At 38.8% G+C, this 16,990-nt stretch overlaps 1 protein-coding gene across 7 annotated transcripts in view; it reads right to left on the reverse strand.

Annotated features, from left to right (window-relative positions):
- ACSL3 (acyl-CoA synthetase long chain family member 3) overlaps nucleotides 1–8,598 on the reverse strand; it is a 68,498-nt gene extending 59,900 nt beyond the window's left edge. For 2 of the 7 annotated variants that reach the window (XM_074298616.1, XM_074298610.1), the window contains exon 1: nucleotides 8,252–8,527. The gene's annotated coding sequence lies outside the window, so the exon portion shown is untranslated. Of the gene's footprint in view, nucleotides 1–239; nucleotides 352–7,609; nucleotides 7,734–7,934; nucleotides 8,095–8,251; nucleotides 8,528–8,579 lie in introns of those variants that run through there. The other 5 variants (XM_074298618.1, XM_074298612.1, XM_074298614.1 and 2 more) reach the window with 4 other exon arrangements.
- Between the last annotated feature and the right edge of the window lie 8,392 nt (nucleotides 8,599–16,990).

Raw genomic sequence — 16,990 nt, forward strand, 5'->3', positions numbered from 1 at the left:
GGCAGTCAGAAAAACAAAAAACTTTTAAGGATTTCTGGTGTATTGTTTTTGAATTTTGCTTCTTTTCTTAAAAATTACTTTTTAAAAAGGATGGCTCTCTGATGGGAGAATACAGGGAAATCTAGGTAATATAAGTAAAATTTTTTAAAAAAAAGGAATGAAAAGTAATGCTATGTCAAAAGCCATTTAAATTAAATGAAACATCCTTGAAATAGTATGGTCATAAAAGTACTCTGAACCAAAACAAAATAAAAAACAAACAAACAAAAAAAAAAAAAAAAAAAAGGCACAAATAAATCAGGGAAACCTAAGATTGCCATAGTATCATAAAACTGAAACAAAAGATTTAAGCTGTCCCATACTTTTGTATAGGAATAAAAGAGTATTTATAATTAAAATCGGCATCAACGAGAAGATATGTAATCTATTAATAACTATATGGGGAAAATATTCCAATTTTACTAAGGGAAATGTAAATTAAAACTGAAGGGTTCCGATTCACACCCCTCAGACTTGGGGTGAGAGGGAAGGGCCAAAGATAATTGCTACAAGGACTTTGGGAGGCCTGGATTTGAATACCTTGTTTGTTGCTGAAGTTGTAATTTGGCCCCAAAGTTCTATAATTTGCAAACAGACCCAATAAGTCATCAAATTGTACATATTCTTTTGCTCTATCAATGCCATTACTGGATTAAACCCTGAAAGATGTCAAAGTCAGAGGAAAAGGATCCACATATGTACAAAAAAATCTGTAATATCACTTTTTGTTGTACGAAGTATCTGGGGAAAAGTGGGTAACCATCAACTGAGAAATAACTAACTGAGAAATGCTATATGAACATAATGGAATATTTATACTCTATAAGAAATGACAAAATGAACAAATCCTGAGAAACCTGGGAAAACTGATAATAATGAAGTGGGCAGAATTAGAATAATCAATGGTCACAATAAGGTAAAGATAAACAATTATAGGAGTTACAAATACTAATGAATGCAACAAGCAACCATCATCCCAGAAGATTGATATCAAAGTATATTTCCCACTTCTTAGCAAAGAGATAATTGACTAGAAGCACAGAATAAAACATACAATTTCAGACATAACCAATAATGAATTTGTTTTGTTTGCTTATATATATTTATTTCAAGGGAGGGTGGGTTTTATGTGAGAATAGGGCCAAGTAGAGTTGTTAAGGGGAGCAGGGTAGTAGTGATAATATTTTTTAAAGGAAGAAAAATGTTACTGGTAAGAAAAATACATAAAAGAGAACAGAAAGCAGTTTAGAAGGGATACAAGCAGAGCAATGTTGTTATAACTATGTTAAATTTAAAATAGTTTTAAAGAAATTGTACATTATAGATTCAAAGAGTAATATATAACCTTGTTCTCTTTTTTGCTGAAATATTCATGCTTATTGATGACTTAAGTTCCTAATAAAAAATAAAATTGTGTTTTTAATCAGTATCAGTTCTATAAGTTACTAAGCACTAAGTCTCCATAACCCCCCAAATATGGCAAAATTTTACTTTATTAAAATAAAAGGACTTTTTATTAACAGATTTCAACTCAGAAGGAACCAAAATGCCCATCTAACCAAAATATTGATTTATTATCAGATGTGAATCAATGACTTTAAAAAGGGGGACTAGAAAACTAGTACAATCCATTTCCTGCATGGAATATGGAAGAGGAAATGAATCCAACAGGAGAATAACATGGGGGAATTAAGAGGGGAAGACTGAAATTTTTCTTTTCCTAAGACCCTTAATTTCTTTATTTTGCTGAAAATTTAAACATAAAAAAAAATCAAAGTGAAATATAAATAAACTTGGTGTGGGTTTTTTTTGAGCATTGATGAGCAAAGGCATTGATCATGCTCCTCTTACTATTAAATTCAGATTGCTTCTGCATCTTAACAATTCAATTACATAGGAATTCTTATAACCAACTACTAAGCAATCTACTAATTTCATAAGAAACTTATCTGTGAAACCAAATTTGAGAAATGGGAAGAGTTTCCATTCTAGATGCCCAAATATTCTGAAAACTGATTTTTATTTCTCTATTGCTAAGATAGAAGGTGCCCAATGACTCATACCACTCAAGAGGCCATATTAAGGAACTTCAAGGCTCTTACTCACATCAGATAACAGTGCTTTGCAGGTGCATAGGGAATGTTAATAAGGCTTCCACTATCTTTACAGGCATCTCAAGAGACCAGTAGATGACAGGAAAGAACTCTAGTTTGACCTTCAATTTCCCTATAGTGAACAGGTAAACCAAAAGAAAGGTGTCACCACTGGTCTCTGAATTGCCACCTTTCTAAATTACTTTTATTTGGTAAACAATCTATTTACTATAGCCTAATACTTTACCAAGATTTAGTCAAGATTAAGTAGTGAACAGAAGTTGAAAATACTTTATTACTAGATGAAATTTTCACTGATATGAATTTTATATATATATAAAACTAACAAATTATACAGTAAAATGATGATTAAAAAACAATATCAAGTGTTGATTCAGATTCAAAATAGTACGTTACTACAGGTTTTTTAAAGTTTATGGAACCTAAGTTTAAAGATCTGTTTAAGATTTTCTGGTACAATCAAGTGATCTTTTTTTAGCAAGTTATCATTCTAATACTACCAGTGCAGCCTACAAATCAACCAAGAAGTATTTAAGGGCAGCTAAGTGGCAAAGCAGATAAGACTCCTTTTCCCAAGTTCAAATCTGGCTTCAGATACTCCTAATCCTGATCCTGGACAAGTCATTTCACACCCTGGTTTGCCTCAGGGTCCTCATCTGGTAAAATGAGTAGGAAATTTTGGCCAACCCACCCCCATCAAGAGTCAGATATGATTGAAAAATTCTTAAATATTTATTTAGCTCAGTCCATATGCCAGTAATATGAGTATAAAAATAAAAATACTTACTCTCAAGGACCTTACAATGTAATAGAGACAAATTCAAATACATGTAACACAAACATAAAATGAATAAATATCAATGTATACAAAGTAGTTAATACAAGTTAATTTGGGACAAAGGACATTAGCAGATCAACCCTTCAGATGCCTCTAAAAAGATAAGAATGAGGAATGTGGTGGAGGTAAAGAGACAAGTGCAACAAAGTAGATGAGGACCTGAATTAAGGTGGAGTTGTGAGAGTCCAAAAGAAGGGGTCAGATATGGAATATTGTGAAAACAGAAGCAGGATGATTTGACCACTACCTGTATGTGGCATGAGAAGACCAAGAGATAAGAGAGAATGATGAGATTTTGAACTTGGTAGAATAGAAAATAAGTTTGGAAAAAGAGATAGTTTGCAGGAAGAGACTAAGTTCAGTTTTGGACATAATTGGTTTGACATGCCTCTAATCCAACAGATAGTAACTATTAACTGGGACAATTAAATTCTAGGAAAATCCACTGGCCTCTCATGAAGAGAGGGCAAGGCTGAAGGCCTCCCTTAAGTCCAACTCACAAGCAGGTCAAAACATTCCCTTTGTGATGTCACTGCTCCTCTTTGAGAATGAAGGATGAACAAGAACAAGAGGGAACAAAGGAGCAGCACTTGGAAGGAGGAAGATCTGAGTTCAAACCCTGCCTCAATTTTATGCATGACAGAGTCAAGCACTATGGCTCAGAGGAAACTCTGAGCCTATAGTATATATAGGAGATATATATGGAGATGATAATAATAACACAGGATCATTATGATCAACTAAGTAAACATCTGTAAAATGCTTTACAAAGTGCAAGTTATTATTGCTGTGATTACCATCATCATCACCATCATTATTATATAGCTCTAAGAGTCATCAGAAAAGAAAACTAAACAAACCCATGAGAGCTGACAAAGTCACCCCGTAAATGTCGCAGGAAATGAGCAGACCTTGAACAAAATCTGAGAGGACTCAGTTAAAGCCAGAACTGGATGAGAAAGCAGTTACAGGATAGTGAGGGCTTTCGACAGGTAGGAAGAACACCAGAGTACAGACATATCTCAGAGACCACAGCTAGAAAGCACCCTGTCAGAAGCAGAGATAAGTACATCAGCAAAATGACTCACGAAGAATGCAAAATATCATAAAGAAACATAATGTGATGATAAATCTAAAAGATCGTTTTAAAATCAAATCCCTTTAAGCATTTATATGTCTGATAATCTAAAGGGGATATAAGAATGTGTTTTCTTGTGAAACTAAAGAATAACGTTAAGTCACATTATTAAAAGGTTTAAAGATTAAAAATATGTCTTTCAAGCTGATTTAGTACTATGATTTTGTGGAGTAGCACTTGTTCAAAGCTGGCAAACTTCGGCTCCCTTGTCCACCTGAGGCCTAGTCACTACACAATGCTATAGGTCTAGAATAGGAAGGCACTTCAAAGACCAGACCATCTAGGACAAATTTTTATTTTCTTGTGGAGGAAAAAATTACCCCTCAGGTTAAGTGACTTGTTCAAAGTAACCACTGTGTCAGAGCCATTTAGATCATGTCTGACTGCAAAGCCAATGAATATTTGTTCTACTTTATCCTAAAGGAGGATTGATACATATTCATCCTCCAGAAGCACATTCCAAGAATTTAAGTTAAAATGTCTGCATCAGGTACATACAGAGTAGATGCTCAACACTTACTAAAGTGAAGTATGTATCTATGTATATGATGATCTAAAATACTGCAATCTGCATCTGTGTGCCTAAGAAGCCCAACAGCCTTATGCATTATTAATACTTCATGATTTGTCTTTTTTTTTTTCTTTGTTTTTTTGACAGGTAGTTTGAAATAGTCAAGTGAGCTAGCTTTGGAATCATGAAGATTTGAGTCTTACTTCAAATAATGAGGGTGTGACATCACTTAATCTATTAGTGTTTTAGGCAATTCTCTATAACCTACATAGAAGATACTGATCTCTAGTGAAAGGGGACTTCCCCAGGAAAAGAGATAAGCTTCATCTAAAGTTACAAGTTTCTTTTTAGCATGGCTTTAAGGGAATAAATCTGAACCAAGTTCTCTTTACACCTGTCTACTTACAAGTTTTCCCTTCCTGAAACTAAACAGTGCTAAGGCCAAATTAAGCATAGCTGATTCTGGTTTCTCAGTTTCTTCCTGTTTCTGACCTAGTCTTAGCAGTGTGGCCTTGGGCCAGTCACTTAAGCCATATCAGCACTCAGTTTATCATAAGCCAAGTGAACATTCAGCACAGTGCCTAACAGAATAAGCACCCTACAAATATTAGCTGTGATTTATCTTCATTTAGAACCCAAAGATGAACACTTCTGATCAAATGGAATATTGGTAAAAAGCACTTGGAACAGCATCTAGCAGAGTGAAGGCACTAATATATACATAGATATACATATACATATGGCGTGTGTGTGTGTGTGTGTGTGTGTGTGTGTGTGTGTGTGCTTCCCTCTTCTTCCTCTTCCTTGTACAGCTAACCTGAGATTCCCAAAGACTGGCTATTTATTCTGAAAACAAAACTTTCTCTCACTCATTGAATGCCATAGTATATAGCCTGCAATGATGCTAGAGATGAAAGCTAAGAGAAGAAGAGGGAACTGATGGAGTTTTTGTTCCTGTGACCAAAAGTTTTGTCTAAATCTGTGAAGATGAGGCTTTTAGAAGCATTCAGAGATTAATCTAAAATTATGCAATTTGTACATGGGTAAAGCCCTGGTTTTTTAGTATCTGACCGCCAACAGTACTTGACTTCCATGACCACATTATAACAGAAGAGTCATCAGAGTCCACAGATCTCTCAACTCTGAGCCATGCAACATGGAGAAATAAAGCCTCTAAATATGTTCAATGTCTCCGTATTTTGACCTCTTTACTCCACAAAGAACATGTTTCAGACTTATGATTTGTACTTCCTAATAAGACTTTCCTTTAAAGAGAACCATCAATCTAGAGTCACAGAACTGGAAAAGATTTAAAGTTATCATTCCAACTCTTTCATTTAGTGGATTAATAGGATCACAGATTTAAAACAGGAAAGATCTTCTAGTCCAAGCCAGCAAACTTAAAGTAGGAGAGATTAATTAATTTGACTAAGATCAAGCACCTTGTTAGGGACAAAGAGCAGTCAGTTCTCTCAACAGTAATTTTAATCCACACTACACACTTTGGACTTTTATTTTGTTGAGAGAAATTTAAACTTAAAAAGAATTCACAGACATGACTAGGGAAATAATGTACCAATTTCAAAAGGTACCAGTATGGCAAGGTAAAGAACCTACATAATAATGTGCTAACACCCCCAATAGACTACTTCATCCATAATGAATTCTACTAAGGTGTCTTTAGAACCAATTGATCCTCACATCTCAATTCTCAAACATTAAATCAAGACACATCCACAAAACAGAACTTTTTAAACTTGGGATACCATGAAGAGCGAGCTATGCCAGTGTTACTATGCACAGCTCTCTTGCGTTATAAAAGATGGTAACATGGCCAAACTCCCATGCATTTACACAAGTTCTATTTTCTACTGTTCCTTGACATTCTGAATATTTTTATGCCCAGGTCACAGGATAAAACAGCATGGTATAAGGGAGGGAGTACAGCAGTGCACTTGGATATCAGAAAGACCTGGTCAAAATGCAGCTTCAGATTCTAGATCACAACTTTTGGGCCTCAATTTTCTCATCTGTAAAATTAAGATATTGGACTTGATTGTCTCTAAAATGTCTTCCAGCTATAATTAGGATGGGGGGAGGGCTAGCTATCAGACATGATCAGGCTCTGAAGCTTACTTGATTTGTGAGGTTAGGTCGCAAACCTGTGATTTGGACATGGGAAGTGCTTTGTTGAAAGGAACTGAACTGTCCAAGGTCATAAAGGCACTAAGCAGCAAAGTCTTGGAGGCCAAGTCACTTCTCTAAGAGTTAGTTGGCTTTATTATCTGGAAGGTCTCCTTCTGGCTAAAAATCTTATGATTTTGAAATCTCCAAAAGGCAAGGACAACCTGGATCAAAGGAATAAGGTCTCAAAAGGACATACACTATTTCCAAAGGAAAAAAAAGCCCCAAACCAAAAACTATGGCACATTTTTTGTATTATCCCAAATAGCAAAGGCAATCTGGATTGGTGGAGTAGACTAGACCATAACCCAATTTCGTCCATCTCACTTGCCAAGAGATTCCCCTACAAAAGTTGCCTTAACAATAAAAGTCTTATTTCAGGTGCATTTAGCTTGGCTCAGGTATGGGTTTGACCTCAATTCTCAACCCAACCCCCACAATTTATGCCTCAATTGCTACCATAGAGATTTGGAAACAACACCCTCCCCCCCAATCCAGATCATGCAGTCTTAACCCTCCCCAAGCTATGACAGATCCGGCAGCAGCAATGCCCCTAAGAGCGCACAGCCCCCACCCCCAACCTCTTGATAACCAAGAACCAGCAGCCCCCCACCCTCCATCCGGACCTTCTTCCACCCCCGCTAACCAGATCCAGAATGATCTGCAAAGCTCTAAACCCCCCCAACTAGACCAAGCTAGCCCCCTTCCAACTCCCCCAGCCGCAGGCTAAGCGGTCCAGAAGCAGCAATGTTGAGAACCCCAGCCCTCCGACAAGGCTCTATCACCTCAATGCAGCAGCTGCCCTGTTCCCGGAGCTCTCCCCCAGTCCCCCCACGCTGCTCTCCTATCACCCCGATGCAGCAGCTGCCTGGTTCTCGGAGGCTCTCCCCCAGTCACCCCCACGCTGTCAGGTCCGGCAGCGGCACAGCTCAGAGGCCTCCCCCTCCCACGGCAGGTCAGCTTCAGCAGCAGCCATGCTCCAACAATTCCCGCCCCCCGCGAGGTCTCCCCCCACACTCCCCACGCAGCGACGCCTGGAGCCCCTCCCCCAGGCTCTCTTCCCCTCGCCCCCACGCTGTCAGGTCCAGCAGCAAGGCTCCCAGAGCGCACCCCACCACTCCCGAGAGGTGGAGTGCGGCATCCGCAGCCTCTGCCTCGGAGTCCCCCGTCCAAGCCCCCCAGCAGCAACAGCAGCCTGGGCCGAAGCGGGACCGGGCCGCGCGGGTCCGGGGGCGCGCACGCTTTCCCCCCCACCTCCGCGGCCCCGTGCGCGCCCCCGAGGCCCTCAGCGGCTGAGGGGAGGCCGGGGGCGGGGCCCGCGTGCCGGCCAACGCTCCCCGGCCCGGCCCCGGCCCCGGCCCGGCGGTCGGCTCGCCCCCGACCCGAAGAAAAAACAATGGGCCGGCGGGCGTGCGTCCCTCACTCACCTAGCGCCGGCGCCACCGCCTGCGAACGCCGGCTCGCCGCGCCGCGCCTCGGCTCCCCGTCCGCCTCCGCGCCGAGCCGGCCAGAGAGGCCTGGAAGCATTCAACCCCACCCCCTAGCTCGCCCGCTGGCTCCGGGCGCAGGACCCGCGGCCGCACTTCCGAGGCGGAGCGAGGCCCTCCTCCTCCTCCTCCTCCTCCTCCTCCCTCCCTCCCTCCCGGGCCACCCAGCGTCCCAACCGCCCCCTGACCGAGGCGACTAACGCTACCGCCACTCTCGGGCGCTGGGAAGCCAATGTCTGTTAAGTCCTGAACCGTCCGGGACACGCACCTCCCAGCGGCTCGTTTGCATATTCAGCAGCCGCAGCCTCCCATTGGCCCGCCGGCGGTGGCGCGTGAGGGGATGAGCCTATCGAATGCCGGCCGGGAAGAGTAAAGCCAGCGGAGGGAAGGAGGAGGAGCGAGGTTACTACAGGTCATTTGGGCTCGGGCTCCAGAGGCGAGCCGGAGGAAGCTTCCCCGGCTGCTCTGGGGCGTGCGCTGGTCCCCCGTGCAGTACGACTGTGTCTGGGTCCCGACCTGCGGCGGGGATGGGGGGCGGGGACGGGGAGAAAGGGAGAGCTCTCCTCCCAATAATCGAAAGTGCATCATTCCTGTTGCCGAAATGGAATCTACAGAAGTCACCTGTATTTTCATTCCTTCTCTTTTTATAGCATTAATTGACACGTTTTTGCAAAAATGGTACTTTTCGGACCAAAAAGCTTTGACAACGCCAAATAATAAGAGCTGAACGCTTAACATCTGGCAGCAGACAAAAAGAAATTTATCTTCCCCCACCCCCCTTTAATAAAAAATGTAGAAAAGTGAGGGCTTTTTTTTTTTTTAATCAAAGCGAACTTTTATGACCTCTTTGACTTACAAGCCTCGTGCTTTCTTATGCTCAAATAAAGTATTGTCAATTACTCTAAATGATGGAGGGAAAATGAGATTACACAATGAGTAGATTCCCACTGAAATTAACCACTAATCAATGCAAGTTTATGGCAAAATGCTTGCTTAACTAAACATTCCTAGTTTTAGGATCCTATTCCCGAGACAAAAACAAAAACAAAAACGAATAAATAGAAGCCAGTCTATAAGTCAGGGAGAGCTGGGAAGAAAGCCAGCCGAACCCCAAAGTCAAGAAGACCGAGAAGCCAGTCCAGCTTCTGCAGATTCTCCCGGTCCCAGGGACTGTACAGACAGTCCTGGGACGGTCATCTCACCTGCGACCGTTTTTATAACAGGCTGAAGTGATACATTTAGTCTCCAGCCTCTCTGCCTTCTCTGGGTTACCAGGGCCAGTGAAACCACTTTACTTTTTCTATGTATTTATTTAGCTGAATTCTACCAAGGTAGAAAAATAAAGCGAGTATTCCACTTCAAGAATGAGAACTTTTTTTATTGTTTGTTTCTTGAATGCGGAGAAGCTGGAATCTCCTAACGTAAAGAGGACTTAGAGCTTTGAAATCCACCTCAGACAAATCTTCCTTAAGTAGGTGAAAGGTGATTTTCACGAGTTAGCCTCCGGCTAAAGTAGGGGCTTATTTCCCTAAAGAATCTCCAGCAGCCAGAATGGGGTGGAGTGACGTCGTGAACAAAGACATCCTACTTAACTTGGGCCAGACGCCAGTTTATCTACCTAAAGGAACGGATGCTTTACCTGAGCAACCAGTTTTTCCACTAGAATCCCATAGAAATTCTGCTACTTGTTAAATCCTTTGAAATATCGTCTTTTGATACTCCCCAAAATTAGGTTCTAGAATTTCATAACTGAAAATACTTCTTAGAATATTGTTTTTGCAACTTAAATGTGTTTTTCTCCCCTACAGAACTAAGGAAACCACTTTCAAAATAACACTTAAAAAAAAAAAAAACAACTTAAGCTTGAACCCTACCAACCTAATAACACTTATTTATATCCACTTAACTTAACCTTTTACACGCCTGTATTTTAAAAATCCAACTATATAAGGCCATGAGGAAATGTTCAACATCCTTACTAAATTGCAGTTTTTTAATGTTATATGTAAATTTCATGTATCCTGGAGATATGTGACCTGAGTCAATGGAACTATATTTTGTTACCCTTGTTCTCAAAAATAATTTTGGATAAATGTAAACATGGAATGCTTTCAATACCCCAGTGTTTTCCCAATTACTTCCTTAAACCAGGACAATCAACAAAATCATAAATCAAGCCTGATTTGTAGATTACAAATTTCACAAGGGGATTTTAATATTCCTTCTCTCAAAGTGAATGGAGCTAACTTAATCACCTAACTCGGAAGCATCAGAGGTGGATAGTGAACTCAATTCTTCCCTACATTGAGGCTAGCTCTTTATATACTATGCAGGACTTCCAATATGTGCTTTGATATAGTAAAAAGATGTTTGCTTAATTGATTGAATCAGAAATTCTATTTATAGTTGCTAGATGCTTATTCGGTTAATAAGTGTTTCTTTGGAAACATGAACAGAGTTTTCACAGATTTCTTAAATTGGTTCCATTTTTTCCTTCTTATGAAATGTTTAGTTCAGTAAAAGGCTCTATAAAATTACTATTCTTCATTTCTAAAAAGACCTCCAGAATTACAGGTCTCTCAATCTCCCTTGGAACTATGACCTAAAATGGTTAAACAGTCTCTAGGCTAGTGGGTGATTTCTCACATTTAACTCAATTTCCCAAAATTTAGCTTCATTTCCTCTTACTGTATCATCTGTGATTATGCAGAACAGTCAGTTGATCAGAATCCTCTTTATAAGGGCTCTTAATATGTATAGAAATGACTAAATCACTATTTCACCTCCTCTTTTTCCTAGTCTAAAAAAATCTTTTCTCTTTTAAGCTTTCCCCAAGGGCCCATTGCCCTATCCTTTAAATCATTTTTATTGTTTCCCTCCTGCGCCCTCATTTGAAACTACCTCATTTGAAAACTAAAATAGTCTTTTTTCAGATCTTATCCTATTTGACTCCTGTACAATTTTTTCTTCCACTGGACCCTCTCCTTCCCCAAAGCTGGCATAGTGAGCATTCCAGGTCTTATCTTCCCACCTTGATATACCTGTATTTCTCACTTGCTCTTAGAATCCTTAGCTTCTTTCAAGACTCAGTTCAGAGGCTGCTTCCAAAAGAAAGCCCTTCCCTAATCACTCAACCTCACTATTAGAGCTTCTCCATTCCTCAAGTTACCTTGCAATTATTTATCTGCATATATATCATATCTACGTTGTATCAGCCAACCAATTAACAAGCACTTATTAAGATTACTATGCCCCAGACCTTAATCTTAAGAAGATAGCCTCCTACACAGTGAATAGAACACCAGTCCTAAAGTCAGGAGGACCTGAGTTCAAATGTGGTCTCAGACACTTAACACTTCCTAGCTGTGTGACCCTGGGCAAGTCACTTAACCCCAGTTATCTCAGAAAAAAAAATGGAGAGTTTTAATGAAAAAAACCACCTATGAGTTAATGTTTCAATGCTGTTTTAAGCTAGTATTATAATAGTATATATCAGCAGAGTATGATATATAAAACTTTTCGTTGTATTGGTCATTTAAATCAATTGAAATTAATGAGCATTTATTGAGCCACTATTATACAGAAAACAGCTTTAGGTGCTGGGGATCCAAAGGCAAAAACCAAAACAAATCCAGTCCTCCTCTAGGAGGCTATATTCTTTGGTGACCATAATCCTTAAAAAAAAAAAAAAGTCTTTTTTTTTTTTTTTTTTTCCCCAGAAAGTATTAAGTGTCTGAGGTCATATTTGAACTCAGGTCCTCCGGACTTCAGGACTGGTGCTCTATCCACTACACCACTCTAGTGCCCCCCTCAATTCTTTTCAATCAATTATTTAAATTAGAACCAGGCCTAATTCATTATTACATTGAATTCATCAACCTACTATATGAGCTTCATCTCTAGGAAGTCAACAATGAATTGTTTATTGGTCATTGAAGACCTAAGCAAAGTTTGGAGAGGTTCACCACCAAGCTGACTACTGTGTGATTCATTTTTTGGTCACAGCAATGGACAGGTATCTCTAGCAGTTCTTGTGGAAAGGATGGCAAGATGCAGGATCAACAAGCACTTCAGGGCTTAGAGTGCCTTCCTCACAACAAGAGAGGTAAAGGAAATTAAGTATTGGGAAAATTATCAGCCCAATTTGACAGAGAAGGGAAAAGTGAACGAGAGGTTAAATGATTTATTGCTAATCACATGGATGGTAAGGGGAAAATGGTGGGATTTGGATTTAAGTTTCTAAGTCTAGTTCTCTCCCCTTCACTACATTATCCTCCATAGACATCATCTAATCAAAAATGTCCAAAAAATGGAATGGGAAGACAAATTTGCTCTATTTCAGAGCAATATCTTCCCATCTAATTAATGCCTATTCCCTATAATCTGCAGGCATTGCTATGGGGTAAAAGGAAAATACCTTCATTATTCTTTTTTTTTTTATGTATAATTATAATTTTTGACAGTATATATGCATGAGTAATTTCCTTCTTTATAACATTATCCCTTGTATTTATTTTTCCAAATTATCCCCTTCCTCCCTCCACTCCCTCCCCCCGATGACAGGTAATCCCATACATTTTACATGTGTTACAGTATAAGCTAGATATAATATATATGTGTAAATCCCATTTTCCTGTTGCATGTTAAGTATTAGATTCCGAAGGTGTAAGTAACCTGAGTAGATATAGACAGTAGTGCCAACAATCCACATTCACTTCCCAGTGTTCCCTCTCTGGGTGCAGTCGTCTCTGTCCATCATTGATCAACTGGAAGTGAGTTGGATCTTCTTTATGTTGAAGATATCCACTTCCATCAGAATACATCCTCATACAACATTGAAGTGTACAGAGATCTTCTGGTTCTATTCATTTCACTCAGCATCAGTTGATGTAAATCTCTCTAAGCCTCTCTGTATTCCTTCTGCTGGTCATTTCTTACAGAGCAATAATATTCTATAACCTTCATATACCATAATTTACCCAACCATTCTCCAATTTCTGGACATCGTTCATCTTCCAGTTTCTAGCCACTACCTTCATTATTCTTAACTTTTCCTCTTTTCTTACCTTCTTTTTCTCTACTTTTCCCTCCATTTTCTCTTTTTACCCCAGAGCCTTATCTGCTAAAGTCCATCAATGAACTTCCCTTGTCAATTTATGCACTTCACCTTCAGTCCCTATTCCCCATACTCCATACACAATAAAAAAAAAAAAAAAGAAAGAAAGAAAAAGTGCATTATCCAAATGAAAAACTTGAGGTAGCTTGATTCAGTCCAATTTTAACATTTTATAGATGAGGAAACTGAAATTCAGAAAACCACAAAAACTGGCCCAAGATTAGTTGACAGAATTGGAGCTAGAGCTTATTTCTGCTGACAACTACTAAATCTAAATTATTGCATTAAATAATGCTTTGATAAAATCAAATTCAATTTCATTTTTAAAAAAATTAAGACACTTAGCTCTTTAATTCTTCAGGATCCCTGTTAGTCAAAGGAGGAACTTCTTCCTGCCTTTCATTTCTTTTTGTTTCATATTCCCAAGATGTCCCAGCATTGATGTGCCATACTTCTCAGTTTGAAAACCTTTTCATATTTCTATGATTATCTTCTGGTTACTCTAATTTACTATTTCTAATTTGGGGGTTTTATTTTCTCTAGATTTTTTATTTAAAAAACATTTTAGGGGAAACAAAATTTAATTAAAACTTTTATCAAATTGTGGAATACTTTATATTTTCAATTTATACAAACCCTTGAGGTACAACATACTCAGCCCTCAAATTTAATTTTCCCTGTAACCAAAATTAATAAATAGACTGAAAAAACCTCCCAATAACACAGTACTCTGAGTAACTTTTTGTAGTTTTGAGTTTTATATCTCACCAACATGTTCAGGAGTAGGGTGGGGATTCCTGTAAGTAGTAATTCTGAGCTATCAATCATCATAATCCTTCTGCTGAAACATGTCTTGACACACTACTTTGTTTTGAATATATGTGCTTGTAGGACAATCCTGCCTGTCATTTTCTGTTGACATTAAAGTAGTCTTTGCAATTTTTTTTGGTGACATTGTGATGACAGCTTTTATGGTAAGTTCAGTTTTTACAGGAAAGGGGAAGGAGGGCATGACACTACCATGTGCTTTGATCCTCTTCAGAATATAGCCTTGCTTCAGACATAGTTATAATATGAATAAATAACCATAGTCACATAAGGGAATTTTCTCGTTCTCCTGGATTTTAGCCCCAACTCAGGTAATCTAGAGAAATGTAACATGATACCCTCTAATATACTGAGTCTGATTCCCCAATTAATCACAAAGCATCCTGCTTCAGTCATTTATTCCCGGTATGACTATGGGTGAGATATCACCCAACTCAGTTTCCTGATTGAAAATGAAAACAGTTGGAAGAGTCTCTAAAGTACTAAAGGATTTTACATGACAAAACAATGGAATCTAGTCATAACAGAGTGCCACTGGGATTTTTTGAGCAAGAGAATGTTATAATCAGGCCTGTGCTTTAGGAATATCAATTAGGCAGCTGATTTGGGAATGGATTAGAAATGAGGGACTTGAGGCCAGGGAAACCTATTAGAAAGCTATTGCATAATCCAGGAACTAGAAAATGAGCTAAAATAGTGACTATGTGAGTAGACAGAAGTGACATGGAGCTAAGACTGACAAACTTGCTAAGTGATTGTATTTGCAGAGATGGGTGTTAAGATTTGGATCCTGGTTGATAAGAGAGATGGGGAGGTTTCCTTGACTAAAACAATATTAGAGAAGAAGTTTTTTTTTTTTTTCCTGAGGTAATTGGGGTTAAGTGACTTGCCCAGGGTCACACAGCTAGGAAGTATTAAGTGTCTGAAACCAGATTTGAATTCAGATCTGTCTGACTTCAGGGCTGGTGTTCTATCCACTGCACCACCTAGCTACCACAACAGAAGAAAGTTTTACTAAAAGGAGAAAAAGAAAAGTTTTTTTTTAAATAAAATTTTATTGGTATCTTTTTTATATCACCAACATTCCATATAGTATCCTTCCTCCTCCCTCCCCAAGAACCATCCTATATAACAAATATTATTTTTAAAAAAAGGAAAGAAATCAAGAAAGTTGATCAGTACATTGAAAAAGTCTGAAAGTATGCTTTCAGGCTCAAAGATACATGTCAATCTCCAGTCACTTACATTCCCAAATAGCAGGACTCATGTGGTAGAGATTTCTTTCCTCCTTCCCTCTGTCCCTTCCTCCTTCTCTTCTTCTTTCTTTCTTTCTTTCCTTCCTTTCTACTTTCCCCCTTTCTTCTCTCTTTTTTTCCTTTCCTTCCTTCCATCCTTCCTAACTGGTTCTTGCTTGGGCTTGCTCCACTGCTCCTTGAAGATGAAAGTGAAGTGGGTGGGATATTTGCTTTTCCTCTTTTTTTTTTTTTTTCCTGAGGTCTACTAGGCAGATAAAAGAACGTAAAAGTGAGAACAGAATATAGGATGAGTTGATTTGGAGTAGACCAATTAGAAAAATACTTTCTCAGAAATTTTGCACAAAAATTTGCACCACTTTGAAACCAAAAAGGAATAAGTTTGAGAGAGTAGGAAGAAAGAATTTTGTTTTGCTTTGCTTTGACAGAAACCCAACAATACAAGTTCATTCTAGGATTAAAGGGTGGTACCTTATCCATTAAAAGTACTTAAAACATAGTACCTTAACCATTTTTGCCAGGTTTTGAGCCACTGAAAGGCGATATATGGGAAACTGTGCTATAGGAATAGAGGCTCTTCTTCCTCCAAGTCAACAAAGATTTCGATTTTATGTCTCTTCTAAGAGAGACCAATGCTTGTATTTCAATATTTCTTATGTATTACAGATAGATCTGACTCGTGCAGGTATTCTCTTATTTCAGGTTTGATGATGTTGGAATGAAATGAGCCACTTATAAGTCATTCAACAGTAAACAAAAAGATTTCGCTTAGAGCATAGAAAGAAGTATTCAAAATGATATTCTAACCCTTTACTTGGCTTGGGGAAGGGAATAAAAATCTCCATATAGAAATATATCTTATCAGCAAACAAGATGAAATGACACATAGAGTTGGGATGTTTTCCAAGTCTGAAGGGCTTTACAAACACCTCATGAATGGACCTTTATAATGCTCTTAGGTGACCAAAAACCCAGGTCAATATGACTGGAAGCTACCAGAGAGCTAAATCAAGGGAGAAGCAAATTGATTCTTGTTCTATGGGCTAGCCAAACCTTGGGGGGAGCTTTGTCACCTTTCATGGACCAGTCTTGTAGAAGGGAACAGGAAATACCAGTAAAGTGTAATATTGTGTCTGTTTCCTCCATCACAGCGTTATAAGGCCTCTTCATTCTTTCTCAATCTATGCAGTTCTTGTCCATGTCCTCCCATAAAGCCATTACAAAACATTTACCAATACCTTGGAGCTCCCCTAGGATTTTCATGAAAATCTTCTTCCAATGTATTATTGTGGCATGATAATACTCCTTGGTTATCAAATCTGTGACACCAAAGTACAAGTTCTGGCAGTTCTATCAGGTCAGGCTGAAAAAAGCTCATTATCAAGATTTTGGTTACTGCTGTAATAATCCATGAAACTAAGAAAAAAAAATACAATATCTGGAAACCACTAAACCAACATCTTATTACTTTGAAGTGAACTG

The sequence above is a fragment of the Sminthopsis crassicaudata genome, chromosome 3, assembly GCF_048593235.1.
Source record: "Sminthopsis crassicaudata isolate SCR6 chromosome 3, ASM4859323v1, whole genome shotgun sequence".
NCBI lineage: Eukaryota > Metazoa > Chordata > Mammalia > Dasyuromorphia > Dasyuridae > Sminthopsis > Sminthopsis crassicaudata.